This window comes from Carya illinoinensis, chromosome 9 (assembly GCF_018687715.1).
Source record: "Carya illinoinensis cultivar Pawnee chromosome 9, C.illinoinensisPawnee_v1, whole genome shotgun sequence".
In the NCBI taxonomy this organism is placed as follows: domain Eukaryota; kingdom Viridiplantae; phylum Streptophyta; class Magnoliopsida; order Fagales; family Juglandaceae; genus Carya; species Carya illinoinensis.
In genome coordinates, this window is record NC_056760.1 from 42,358,317 (window position 1) to 42,371,373 (window position 13,057).

At 34.3% G+C, this 13,057-nt stretch overlaps 1 long non-coding RNA gene across 4 annotated transcripts; it reads left to right on the top strand.

Annotated features, from left to right (window-relative positions):
- The first annotated feature begins 2,946 nt into the window (after positions 1 to 2,946).
- LOC122275255 lies at positions 2,947 to 5,755 on the top strand. 4 transcript variants are annotated; one of them, XR_006228517.1, is made up of 7 exons: positions 2,947 to 3,066; positions 3,283 to 3,532; positions 3,664 to 4,028; positions 4,155 to 4,482; positions 4,762 to 4,953; positions 5,060 to 5,113; positions 5,202 to 5,755. It is a non-coding gene; the product is annotated as an uncharacterized LOC122275255 (long non-coding RNA). The 4 variants fall into 4 exon arrangements; XR_006228515.1 differs by lacking the exon at positions 2,947 to 3,066 and having other exon boundaries at positions 3,101 to 3,532; XR_006228516.1 differs by lacking the exon at positions 2,947 to 3,066 and having other exon boundaries at positions 3,101 to 3,532; positions 4,834 to 4,953.
- Positions 5,756 to 13,057: the final 7,302 nt, after the last annotated feature.

Sequence of the window (13,057 nt, forward strand, 5' to 3'; positions counted from 1 at the left end):
GCTCCGTGGATGTAGACGATGCTAATGCATTTGGAGAGGCATCTGGACATCCATTTGAAGACGTATCTGCAGATGCATTTAATAGCGGAAATCTCTCATGGCAAACGAACATTTCGATAGAGGGGTGCAATCATTGGAAGGATACAATATGTAGTATCTTAGTATGGCACACTTGGGTGGAGGGGGTGATTGTTGAAGGTCCCCCCATGTGTTGCCCATAGGTTGCCCATGTGAGCCGTCCACTCCACTCCATGTGGTGCCCATAGATTGCCCATGTGTGCATGTGCCCATGTGGTGATATTCCTCACATGTGCTTCCATGTGAAGTGAGCATTGCATTTCAAATGGATCCAGCGAATATGTGGAGGAAGAGGAGCTGATCCTCTCCTATAAATAGGAGAGGATGTTTGAAGCTTAAATTATCCTCACTGCGGTGAGCGATCAGGCAGAGGGTTGAGGGCGAAATTTGGGTTCTGGGGAAACCCAGAACAGAGGCCATTTGAGAGAGATAGAGAGTTATTGTGAGTGTTTGTAAAATTGTACAAACATATTGAAAAATTGAATTTCCGCTTCAGTGGACGTAGGCAAGTTGCCGAACCACTTAAATATTATCTCTATCTATTGTGGGTGTGATTTCTGAGTGGCCGGAGGCGCAACAATCTTAAGGGATGCTCCAAGAGGTATAGGCAAAAGAGATGCCATCCCACCCTTGTAATTACCTGGGGTGCACATGACCTCCACCAATGCTGGTAATATTTCTAATGTTTTGATCTCCCTAGGAGATGAATTTATTAGATAGATTAGAATTAGGACTGTTCAACCGGGCCGGATTAGTCCGGAACCCGGATAACCGGATTCCGGTTCCGGGTTTCGGCCCGGATTGTATACCAAGAACAGCTCTGGAACATGTCCTGACTGAAGAACTTTTGTTTGCAAACTCTTGTTCTGTACAACAATAACAATAGCATTGGCACGTTACATACAGGGGTCAAGCTGAGCGGGATTCTGCACCATTTTATTTTTCTCTTTTTCCAAAATGCAAACTTGTATAACTCTTTGGCACGTTTCTATCATTTCCAGATGGTTTATATAGAAGCAGCGGTTTTGAAGAGGCAGCAGTGGCGGTTCACTATCAACCGCGGTTCACAGTAGGGAAAACAAAGTGCTCGGTTTTGAAGAGGCAACAATGGCGGTTTTGGTATGATCTGTCTTACACTGCTGAAAATATTCACTTGAGGGAAAAGCCATGCGACAGACTCACCGAGAGGAAAGAGTGATTGTGACAAAACTGGTGCATGGTTGCACTAACGCTACAACGGCAAAGGCTTTTGTGTAGCAGAAAATAATTTAGGCTTCGTTAGGCTCAACATCGGAGGAGAAAAAAGAGAGGAATCAGCGTGGTCTTACAGAGAGAAGATCGGACTGTGATGGTGGTGACTGGCCAGAACTTTCTGGGGGGGCTCGAATGGTTTTCTGACCCTCCCTGTGAAGGTCGATGTCAGTGCAGGAGCGAATCGAACAAATTAAATCACTGTCATAGATGAAAATTTGACAGAGGAGGGAGATAGGGCCAACGCCCGTTGTGGAGTAAGGGAAAACTCACCTATGGTTCCTTGTGGGTGCCTCCCGACGGTGGCATTTCGGTTTGAAGAGAGATAGCTACGGTGGCCTTGTTGGATTTTTCGGTTTTTCTGTGTAAGGCTCTATCTGGTGCTCTCTCTGATTTCTAGGAATAGGGACTATATTTTGAGGAGTCTGCCGCTGGCTATTTTTAAAAGCCAGAAATCAGATCCATTTTGTATCAGTGAAGCATGAAACGTTGCAAGGAAGAAAAAATTGCGATGCTTCGAGTTTTGGTCGAAATGTCCTATGTTGATTATGTTTACGTTGCGATGAATTTTTTAACTGAGTTTTTGACTTATTTTAATTTATCTTATGTTTTTAACCATCAAGTGATGATGATGACCACGAGCATACGGGTCAGGATTAGATGGAGCAGTCAATTAAATCCCAAACCTTCAAGAATAATTATTTTTATGACTTCAATTTTATTCAATTATTTCATTTATTATTGTTGGAGACATGATTTTTATTAAATAAAACTTTTATAAAGTAAATGATTATTTTCTCAAATATGAAATCTCTTACCGGGTCACTTCTATGAAATATGTGACATCTCCAACCTACGATAAGGGGGTGTTACACTTATAATAAACTTAATGTTTCATTGAGGGGAGCCACTAGAAAAGATCAAGAAATCCACTGTTGTTGCATCATTTTCTCATGCGAGCACAAAAAAGATAAGGAAGGTGTCTTGGAGGCTTCATTGATCATTTTCCAAACCTTTTGCATGCCAAAATCTAAAACGGGAGCCGTTGCCCACCATAATTAAACCTCATTTTTCGAAAACTAAATAGGTTATAGATTAAGTTATAGTATGCATGAACAGAAGTAGATCAAGATTTGGCTAAATATATATATATATATTTTTTGTATCTAGCTAGCATCATTTTTATAATATTTGTATTATACAAATGTACTAAAATGTACATTCTGGAAATTTAAAAAAAAATAATAATTTTTTTTTTCTCAACAAGCAAATATTTCATAGATAAACTATGAGGATACAATGATACAAGATTTTGTGGGTGGGAGTCCTCGACAATCTTCTCAAAACAAACAAAAGCAGTACTGAAAAGAAAATAAAAGCAAGTTATCCAACCAAAAGATTAGTTCCAACCGGCCACAATGAAAATTTTTGGAAAGTTTTTTAAAGTTTTTTAGACAGTGTCCGACACAATGAACGTTGTGTGTAGGGAAGCTTATAACAGATGAGTAGTTAGCTTGTAATGAAGGTTGGTACCCGGACTTATTGGTCACAGCTGTAACTTTCTTCATTCATGAATTGAATTGAAGTCTATTTAAAAAAAAAAAAAAAAAAAGATTAGTTCCAACCCAATCCCACACAGGGATGCCCCGCACAGCTCACACGTGCTATTTCCCAGTGTGGTTCCGCTGACCAATACACTTCGCCAAGAGTAAACCGGCCACCGTAGCGCTAATTGGGGTATTGATGCGTTCAATTTTTCTATGTTCTTTCTACATTCCACAAAGAAACATTTTAGAAGACTCACTAAACTAAAGCAAAACATTATAAACTATATATATATATATATATCTATTATATAATTGTCTATCTAACGAGCTACAGTAATTTTTCTTGTTTTCCGGTAACTTTCATCCTCTTTCCGTTCACTTCTGTTTTCCCGTTAACGTGTAATAGTGAATAAGATGAAGCAATTTGAGGCCACACCGTGCACGCCATGGCCAAGCTGCTACTGGCCAGATTCGAGGAGTCGTTTCGGCCTTTCAGCGAGAAAATCGATCGGATTGATGAAGAAGAGGGAGAACAACGGGTTTTCAATGCGGAGGAAGAATTGCAAGCGAGCGATAATGCAAAAGCTCCACGCGATTGGAGTTCCATTTTCCCTATTCCAAAATCCCAAAACCCAAATGAAATGGATCCATCGTTGGTGGGTAGTCTGGGCCTTGATGGCTTACTGTATTTTTTTAGTACTCTCTTGCATTACTTTCTTTTTCTAGGAGTTGAAATTCTTTTCTTCCTCGAGTGACTGATAAAATTTGTGTCTTTGTTTGGAATCAGTTGCACCAAAGAGGAAAAATGGTGGCCGGTCAAGTACGACGACGAGAATGCTTCGATTTTCACAGTCAGGAACGCCCCCATTTCGGAAACCACGAAATGGGAGAAGAGCTCGGGATCCGCTGCTGAAAATGGTGGAGCATCGTATGATTTGGCCGACCCCAAGCGGTACTGGCGTCATCGGTGTCCCAACCGAAATCAGCAATTAAACCGGAAAGGAATCATATATCGGATTTGAAGGCTTTGACCGAGGAATCGGAGGAGAAGGACGTGGGAGTGAGTAAAGAGGAGCCTCCTCGATCGCCCAAGAAGGAATCGTCTGTGCTCATATTGGATGATAATTACGACGATGCGAAAGCGAAACAAGCGTGAGCATTTTAGATTTTTATTTTTGAACTTTTCTGTCGAGAGCTTGTAAAGCTGTGAACTGATATCTGATTTTTTTTTTTTTTTTGGCCGATATGATTTGTTCAACTACTTTGTTGCTGGTCCAGGGCAAGTTGGCTTTGTTCAAGTAAGCTTTTTTTCAACCTGAGTGATGTGGGTGGTACTTTCTTTTGCCATGCAATTCATGTTTGTACCGTCCGAAAGAAATTTACAAGACTGTTTCTTTTGGAGGGAGGGGGGTGTGAGTAAGATGACTTTTAGATTGATGTTAGTTTTAAAAGAAAAAATAACAGAAGTCGCCCCAGTTTTTAGCTAATATAGGACTCTGCTTAGCCCCTGCTGGTGCTGGAGAGGTCCAGAATCTTCTTAGTAAGAGCGCTTAGGCCCTGCTGGTGCTGGATGCATATGCAATGTTACTTACGAGTCAACTTGCAGGTCTTCTACATTGTTCCTCGAATTCATCTTCTTTCTTATTCCTGTTACTTAGTGTTAATTCTTGGTATATAATTTTGTGAACTGCTACCTCTATGATGGAAATGCTACAAATTTGGGCCTAACTTGCCGAAGATGCATACAGTTGGGATCTCAAAAGCCTTTTGAAACGCATGATTGCTAAAGTTTTTGTGGCTCCATTTGGAGCAAAAATTAAATGAACTATTGTATGCATAGTAATAAAGAGCTAGACATATGTTAAGTAAACTTGTTCACGGCCAGGTTCCAAGAAAAGCTGGATCCCAATTGGCGATTACATAAAAGAAAGCTCGAGTTCACTGTTGAATTTTACAGGTTGTGATTTTGAATATTGATGTGTGGACAATTTGAACTTTGGACAGGAGCAAATTCATTGTCTTTTCAACACTGTTTTGCGTTGGAGGATTCATTTACAAAACTCGAGTTAAACGCCTGGTAGGCTGTTTAGCTTTGGTTTGCCACCATTTGATGGTTCTTTAGTTTGCCACTTTTGTCGTAATCTATTTCTACAATCATCTATTTATGTTTTGTTAATGTGCAGCGTAGAATTGCTGCACTGCCAGGCATGACAATACTCTCTGCCTGCTTAGAAACGGTACTTTTTTGGGTGAATTAGTGGTCAATTTCCATTTCTGTGTTCAGACTTCTATCACTAAGTTTAATTTGCGGTCTGTACAATTTAGGTGAGAGGAGCAGGGCAAGGTTACTCTCGAGTAGAAGACCTTAACGCTGCATTCGCGAAAGCCTCTTGGGAAAGCCCATCTGTTTCTGTTCAAGGAGCTAGGATACCAAGTGAGAAAAGCAATGGTTCCATCGGAATTTCTGTTTTCCTCAACACATCTCAGTTTTAAGTGGGTTTTGTGCTGCAAATTATACATACATGGATGATGGATCGACCAACGAATATGCCTGATCATGGAGCTTTACAACCTGTTGTATCAAAATTTATAGTAAGGATCCTATGGTCCAAGTATGGAAAACAGTTTCCTACCAAACAATCACTTGGAAATGGCAGTGTTTTCAGAAGAACAAAAGCATCTGGTGAAACAGCTTTCGAGTTCCAGGAAAGTGATGGAGAATCCATCATTTTCCATTACTTTAGCAAAGTCTTTTTTTCCTTTTATATGCAATAGAATCCTATCAATTAGCTTAGGAATCGATAAAAATTTTATATCATCTCATTTGTCTATGTTACTCTACTCAAACTTGTATTAAACTATGGTGTATTTTGAACTAATCTTTATATTTTCTTATGTATCAGACATGTAATTATTATACTTCATTTATATTTTTTTTGTAAAAATGTTTTAGTATATTAGAATAATGATATGTTTCACCCAACTAAGTAAACGTGCTTTGCATGTTGCTTCTGGCCTAATATATATATATATATATATATATAAGTTCTTGATACGTTGTTTGATAGAGTGATTGTGAAATTTTATAATTTAGAGAATAATTGCAAATCGAGTGGTTCTGTTTTTCCAAAATAATTAGTTCCATCCTTATTACTACTCTTGTCGCTATAATGTAAATATATAATACAAGAAATGCAATGCATGTGAGCATTTTTAACATTTCGTTCTTTGTTTTTTTTTTTTTTTTCTATCTTTTTCCACTAATTGATATTTGAGTGATTGTCCATATTTATATTTAGGCCTGGTTTGAATAGAAAGAGTATATCACATCTCATCTCATATCAATATTCAAACACCACAAATATAAATATTTTTCAATTTCAAATATTCAATTTTTTTATTTAATCATACAACTTTTCTAAACTTCCAAACAAAACATAAAAAATATTTCAATTTTTTCAAATCTCAAAACAAAAATTATATTCTAATAATATTTTAATTTAATTTTTTGTTTCTCATTTTTCAAAATTCTATAAACATCTTAATTCAAACTACTATTTCATTATTATTCATAAAATGATTTTACAAATTATCTGATCATCTCATCTCACTATCCAAACTATGCCTTAGATTTACAATGTTTTAATTTTCGACATCTTATTTATTTTTTTATGAATGAACCATCCGCTTTATTTCTCTTTCAACTAATTACTATATTAATTTGCAATGAGTTGTACGGTTGTTCAAATATTGCTGCATGGATTGCATTTAGGGGATTATATCGACCGAAATCGGCCAATGAAGGGGGGTAAAACCGTCCGACATAGTTTCGGCCAGTTACCCTTAGTTCATTATCAATGTCCCCGTCAGTTTCACTCCCTTAAAAAAATTTCACAAATCTAAGATTTCATAAGAAATATCAGCAAATCTCACACCAAATATCACAACAAAAAATAGAAAAATGAATCGGAGAGGGGGTAGCCCTTAATCGGCCTTTTGTGCATGTGTGGTCCATCCTATCAGAGCTGAGAGGGAGATGAGAAACAGAGTTGAGAGGGAGATGAGAGATCTGTGAGGGAGATGACATAGCTGTGAGCCTGAGATGGAGATGAGAGGGATTGGAGATTACATCAGAGAGAGAGCTGAGACTGAGGGAGATGAGAGGGAAAGTTGAAATGGCTCACACTGTAAAAATGAGGAGGGAATGAGGGGTTGGAGGTTTGGGTTGAAGTTGTAACCCAAAATGACGTCGTGTGGTGTATTAAACCAAAAGACGTTACTTCATATATTTTTTTCAAAATCCTAGATTTAAAATGACGTCGTTTTATATGCGTATATTATAATGTATATATATATATAATGCCCGTTTGTCGGTTTGAACCAAGTTCAAACTGGAACCTAACCGACTGACATCGGTTACAACCTATTTTTATAGCCGGCTAATCGGTTCTCTGTCGGTTTGTGTTAATTCTGTCTTCTGGTAGCCGGTCCACGTCAATCCCGACCAATTTTAATGGTTTTTGTACACCCTAAATAGCATTTACTTACAAGCAGGGTGCAACAATGCGAAACCCGTCTTCGGTCTTTGCCTTTATATTAGCCATCACGTACCTAACGGGCAATAGTAAATGCTCTTCCAGTGGCCAGCTGGCTAGATGACTGAGACTATATACAATTTTCTTTAACAGAAATAAATCACTCTCAGATCAAGACAGCTTATATTAATTGTTTGGAGAATTTGTAAAACATTAAAGAGGCATGTGATGCATACATCCATGATCTTAGTTTACTTTGACGTTTCAACATGACTATATATATAATATAGGACATGCACGAGTACTGCTGTACGTCCTAGTATGTATGTGTATATATATATATATATATATATGTTTAGGCTGTTAGGAGAATGACATGGTTAGTGAGGTTAGAACCGAAATTCTTTAATTACCTTTTCCTCGTCCAGCAAAGACATGTACGTAGGAAGACTTTTAAAGCAAAGCAAAATATTAATATATTATAGGTAATTAGAATGAAATGTTTTCCATCCAAGTGAGGTTTTCGAACGAAATGTGTGCTGTTGGAACTTGGGTTTACGGTTTTGCTGTTGGAATTTGAACGTACGTCTTCCAATCGACCAATTGTCTGCGACAGAGAAAAAAAATAAAAAAAAAATCTATGCAACCTCTTATTATTTACATAACTTCTTATTATTTACATAACTTCTACACACCACACTTTTTTTAATTTATATTATTTTTTTTCTTTTATTAAATATTTAATATAGAGATAATGAATAGAAAATTTTAATTAATTTAAAAACAAGAAATAAAAAAAAATCTTTAAAAAAATATTAAAAATTAAAAAAAAATGGTGTGTGAAGGTTGGGGAGGTTGAGTAGCATTCCTAAAAAAAAATTGATGTCATTAATTACTGTGTCATCGCTAGAACTTGGCTTAATTTTACAAATATTAGCCAAAAATTTTGCAAGCATTTCCGAATTTTTAGGTTGTATTCACGATATCCTCGACAAAAATAGTCATGATATCGTAGTACTGTATCAATGTGCATTATATATATATATATATAATAAAGTTCGATTTTCTCGTAGTGAAATATATAAAAATACAAATTATTTCAATGTTGATTTGCCCTCCAAAAATAAATTACCTTGATCCGCCCGGCACTTAGCTAACGCACTCCTTCCTTTTTGTCGTTTAAGGTCCAAGACACTTTTCCAACGTAGTGCTTGGGGGCATTGATGCGCTCAATTTTTCTGTCTCTTTAGAAGAAGCATTTTAGAAGACTCAGTTTTTGATCGGTAAAGAGAACGCGTACTATGCGTGTTAAACATTTTAGAGGAGGAAAAATCTAGTTGTAAGTATATTTGTGTATTAATGTATACTAATCTAATGTGATTAGTTAACATTTTAAAGGAAGAAAAATCTAATTGTAAGTATATTTGTGTATTAATGTATACTAATCAAAAACAGTGCTAATTTAGATTTTGAATATTATAAAAGAATCAATATTGATACATAAATTAGTATGTAACTTTATTTGTACATAGCAAAACTCTTAAATATAAACACTTTAAAATTAACTAATTGAGAATATTCAATTCTTACTAATCAACTAATTGAGACACTTTTTTTCAAGAGCGGTCCTACTGAAAGAGATGTAGGAAGACTTCTAAAGCAAAGTAGGGAAGATTTTGAGAGGACTCATTAAAATCAACCCAATCGTAAACCACACGGTCAATCAGACAACATTCACTAACTATACTCTCCGTGGCTCACAGTTCAACTATCATCATTGCTCCAATTTGAGTAAATGCTCTTCCAGTGGCCAGCTATTAGTCATTACCTTTATATTAGTCATCACGTACCTAACGGGCAAAAGTAAATGCTCTTCCAGTGGCCAGCTAGCTAGATGACTGAGACTATATATAATTTTTTTTGACAAAAATAAATCACTCTCAGATCAAGACAGCTTATATTAATTGTCTATATAATTGTAGACTTCTCTTTTGATGCAAACTTATCTTATAATAGAATACTATGTCAATTAAATTTGAGATGATTCAATTTTTTTTTCTTTATTTGTTTTCAATTGAATGGGAGAGTTTGATTTGTAGACTAGCTAGTGTGGATGAATTTATTTATTTATAGAAGTAATTACATAATCTCATAGATGATTCACTAAACTAAAGCAAAACGTTATAAAGTTATGTATGCATGGGCTCTTGGGACAATGGCATGGTTATTGAGGCTAGAACCGGAAAGCTTTCAACTTTCTGTCGTCCACGAAGAGATATAGGAAGACTTCTAAAGCAAAGGAAAGCAAAGTATGGAAGACTTTGAGAAGACTTGTTAAACTAAAGCAAAGTAGCAAATCGTAACTACTCGTTGTGTTAAGCAATTTATTTATTTACTTTGTGTTTACTTTATTAAATAATTGCATGCATGATTGATATCTAACCAATTTATTCAAGTGAATTGGAAGATATTTCCGTGTATATATAGGAGTACTTGGATAATTTCATAAATGATTCACTAAGCTAAAGCAAAACGTTATAAACTAATATATGCATGGGCTCTTGGGACAATGGCGTGGTTGTTGAGGCTAGAACCGAAAAGCCCTCAACTTTTTGTGGTCCAACAAGAGTTGAAGGAAGAATTTTAAAGCAAAGGAAAGCAACGCATTAATATTTTTTTAGGTTAGAATGGAAATGCATTCACATTTTCTGCGTTCACTAACAAACTTTGAGAAGACTCTTTAAACTATGCAAATTAGCAAACGGTAATTGCGCTTGGTTTTGTTCGATAAATCAACCATATCACCAACCACACGGTCAATCAGACAGCATTTATGCTTCCTTTGGATAATATTAAAAAATAATATTTTAATAATATTTTATTTAAATTTAATCTAAAAACATCTCATCTCATATCATTATCTAAGCCGCACCTAATAATATTAAACCTTTTGGTAACGACTTGTTTTTGTTCAATAAATCAACCAAATCATAAACCAGATAGCATTCATTACGAATTAAAATTGTCCGTAGATGAGCTCATGAGCTTTTCCAGGAAGAGTAGTTAGTGGATGGTCCTACAGCTCTAACAATCAAATGTTAGGGAAAGATTTCGTTGAAATTAAAATTACATTTTCAATCATCAGTTTATTATATTCTAGCTTTTCCTGCCAAAAGTAACTATAAGACTTTTCTTTTGCTTGTGAAATTGAAAATCCGGTCAATATATAGTTGGTAACTTTTCGCTTTTCTGTTGCTTTAATTTCTTCCACAAGTTTGAGACCATGACTTGAGTAAGTACGAAGGTTATTGAGATATGAGTAATTATTATTAGGCACTATTCTCATGGTATGGATACGTAATAGTCCTATCCCATCCTAAAATGCTATATATGTTAATTAAAATTGAAATTTATATAAACAATTTTAATTATATGACATATTGTTATATTGTTTCACCTCATCTCATCTTATCTCATCTCATTATTACAATTTTCTCAAATTTCTACACAAACTATAATAAATAATTCAACTTTTTCAAACCTCAATTCAACTTTTTTAAATTTCAAAATAATAATAAAAATATTTTATTTAACTTTTATTTTTCATCTAAAACCATCTCATCTCATCTCATCTCATTTCCTAATCCAAGCCGGGCTGTGTTGGATTGTTTGGATGTTGAGATGGTTTCATTCCATCTCATCTCATCTCATGTATAACATCACAACATTCAAATATGACTTAAACATAAATATTTTTAAATTAATCATTATAATTTTTTTTAATTAGTCATTACAATTTTTTTAAATTTCTAAATAAAATGTAAAAAATAATTCTCACTTTTTCAAATTCAAAAACAAATATATTATTACAAAATTATATTATAATAATATTTTTACTTTATAATATTTTTGTTTAACTTTTTCTCATTTATTTTCTAAAACACAATAAAATATCATAATTTAAACTATTTTACTACTATTCACAAATTTTTCATTTCATCTCATTTTTCAAAGATGCCCTAAAAATTTTGAAAAATTATAGAGTTACTAGGAGTTGGGTCCCGATATTTTTTTTTTCATAGTGATTAAAATGTGTTTTTAATGAGAATATTAAAAAATAAATGTTTAAAAATATGAAAAAAAAAAAATCTAGGAAAAATAAAGATTCTCAAGACCTGTCCTTGGGCTGCCCACTACTCAAGAAATTTTTACAAGACTAGTTTAAAGAAAATAGGAAAAGAAAAAGCAAAAAAGCGAACGATAATCACGTTTGGCGTAAATGACCTGGCGGGTTCTCAACGAAATGCGTGCGGTTGGGTTTATGTGCCGCTTAGTAGTGAATTCAGATCAGATAAATTTAGACAAAAGGAATAAATATATAAGATTCGAAAAAAATTAAAATGTTTTTTATATGAAAATTGATAATTATAGTTATAGTCATAAGTGTAAAAGTGCTGTGCAACTATTTTGAAAAAAGTGAATAAATATATATAAATTTTTTTTAATAGTGAATCTCATTTTTTTTAAAACGACTGCATGATATTTAGATACTATACAACTGTATGTAATATTACTCTTATTATATTTGTGTGAAAATTTAAAAAAATTATCATAATAAAATAATATAAAATAAGATAAAATAAAATATTTTTTTGTATCAAACGAGATCTTAATGTTTTGCAAAAGTTTGGTACGTAGTTTTCTTCCGTTGCTTTCTTCCATCCACAAGTTTGAGACCATGACTTGAGTAAGTACGAGGGGGTACTATTGAGAACTAAGTAATTATTATTAGGCACTATTCTCAGAATAATGGATACACGATACTCATATCCTAGCATGGAATGCTATGTCAATTAAAATTAAATATTATATAAACAATTTTAATTATATAACATATTGCAATAGGAAATTTGAGATGATTCAATTTTTTTTCTTTATTTGTTTTCAATGGAATGGGAGAGTTTGATTTGTAGACTAGTGTGGATGAATTTATTTATTTTAAATTTATTTTAATATTTAAAATTTGAAATGATTTTGTATATCAACAGCTAAAAATGATAGCCACTCAATGAGAATATTCAATTCCTACCAATCAACTAATTGAGACACTTTTTTTCTTTACATATTTTTTAAATCACTTGAAATATTTTTTAACCACTATGTTAAAAAAAATTAAAAATACAATTCGGTAGAAAAGTTGGGTGAGACTAGTGTTTCTCTTTTCTCAAAAAGCAAATAAACAAGCGTAATGCTTGGGGCGTTGATGGTTTCAATTTCTAACTTCTTTCTACATTCCACAAAGAGATGTAGGAAGACTTCTAAAGTAAAGGAAAGCAAAGTAGGGAAGACTTTGAGAGGACTGATCATTAAAATCAACCCAATCGTAAACCACACGTACGGTCAATCAGACAATATTCACTAATTATACTCTCCGTGGCTCACAGTTCAACTATCATCATTGTTCCAATTTGAGCAAAATGTTTGCTGCTTAATCATCTTCTACCTCCCATTCTCCACCTTCATTAGAATCTTCAATTCCTTATTCTCTGTTGTCTCTCCTTACAACTTCTAATGGGAGTTCCACTCTTTTCATGGCTTTTCTTCATGATGACATTGCATTCACTTTTCCCAAGTTTCTGTGTGTAT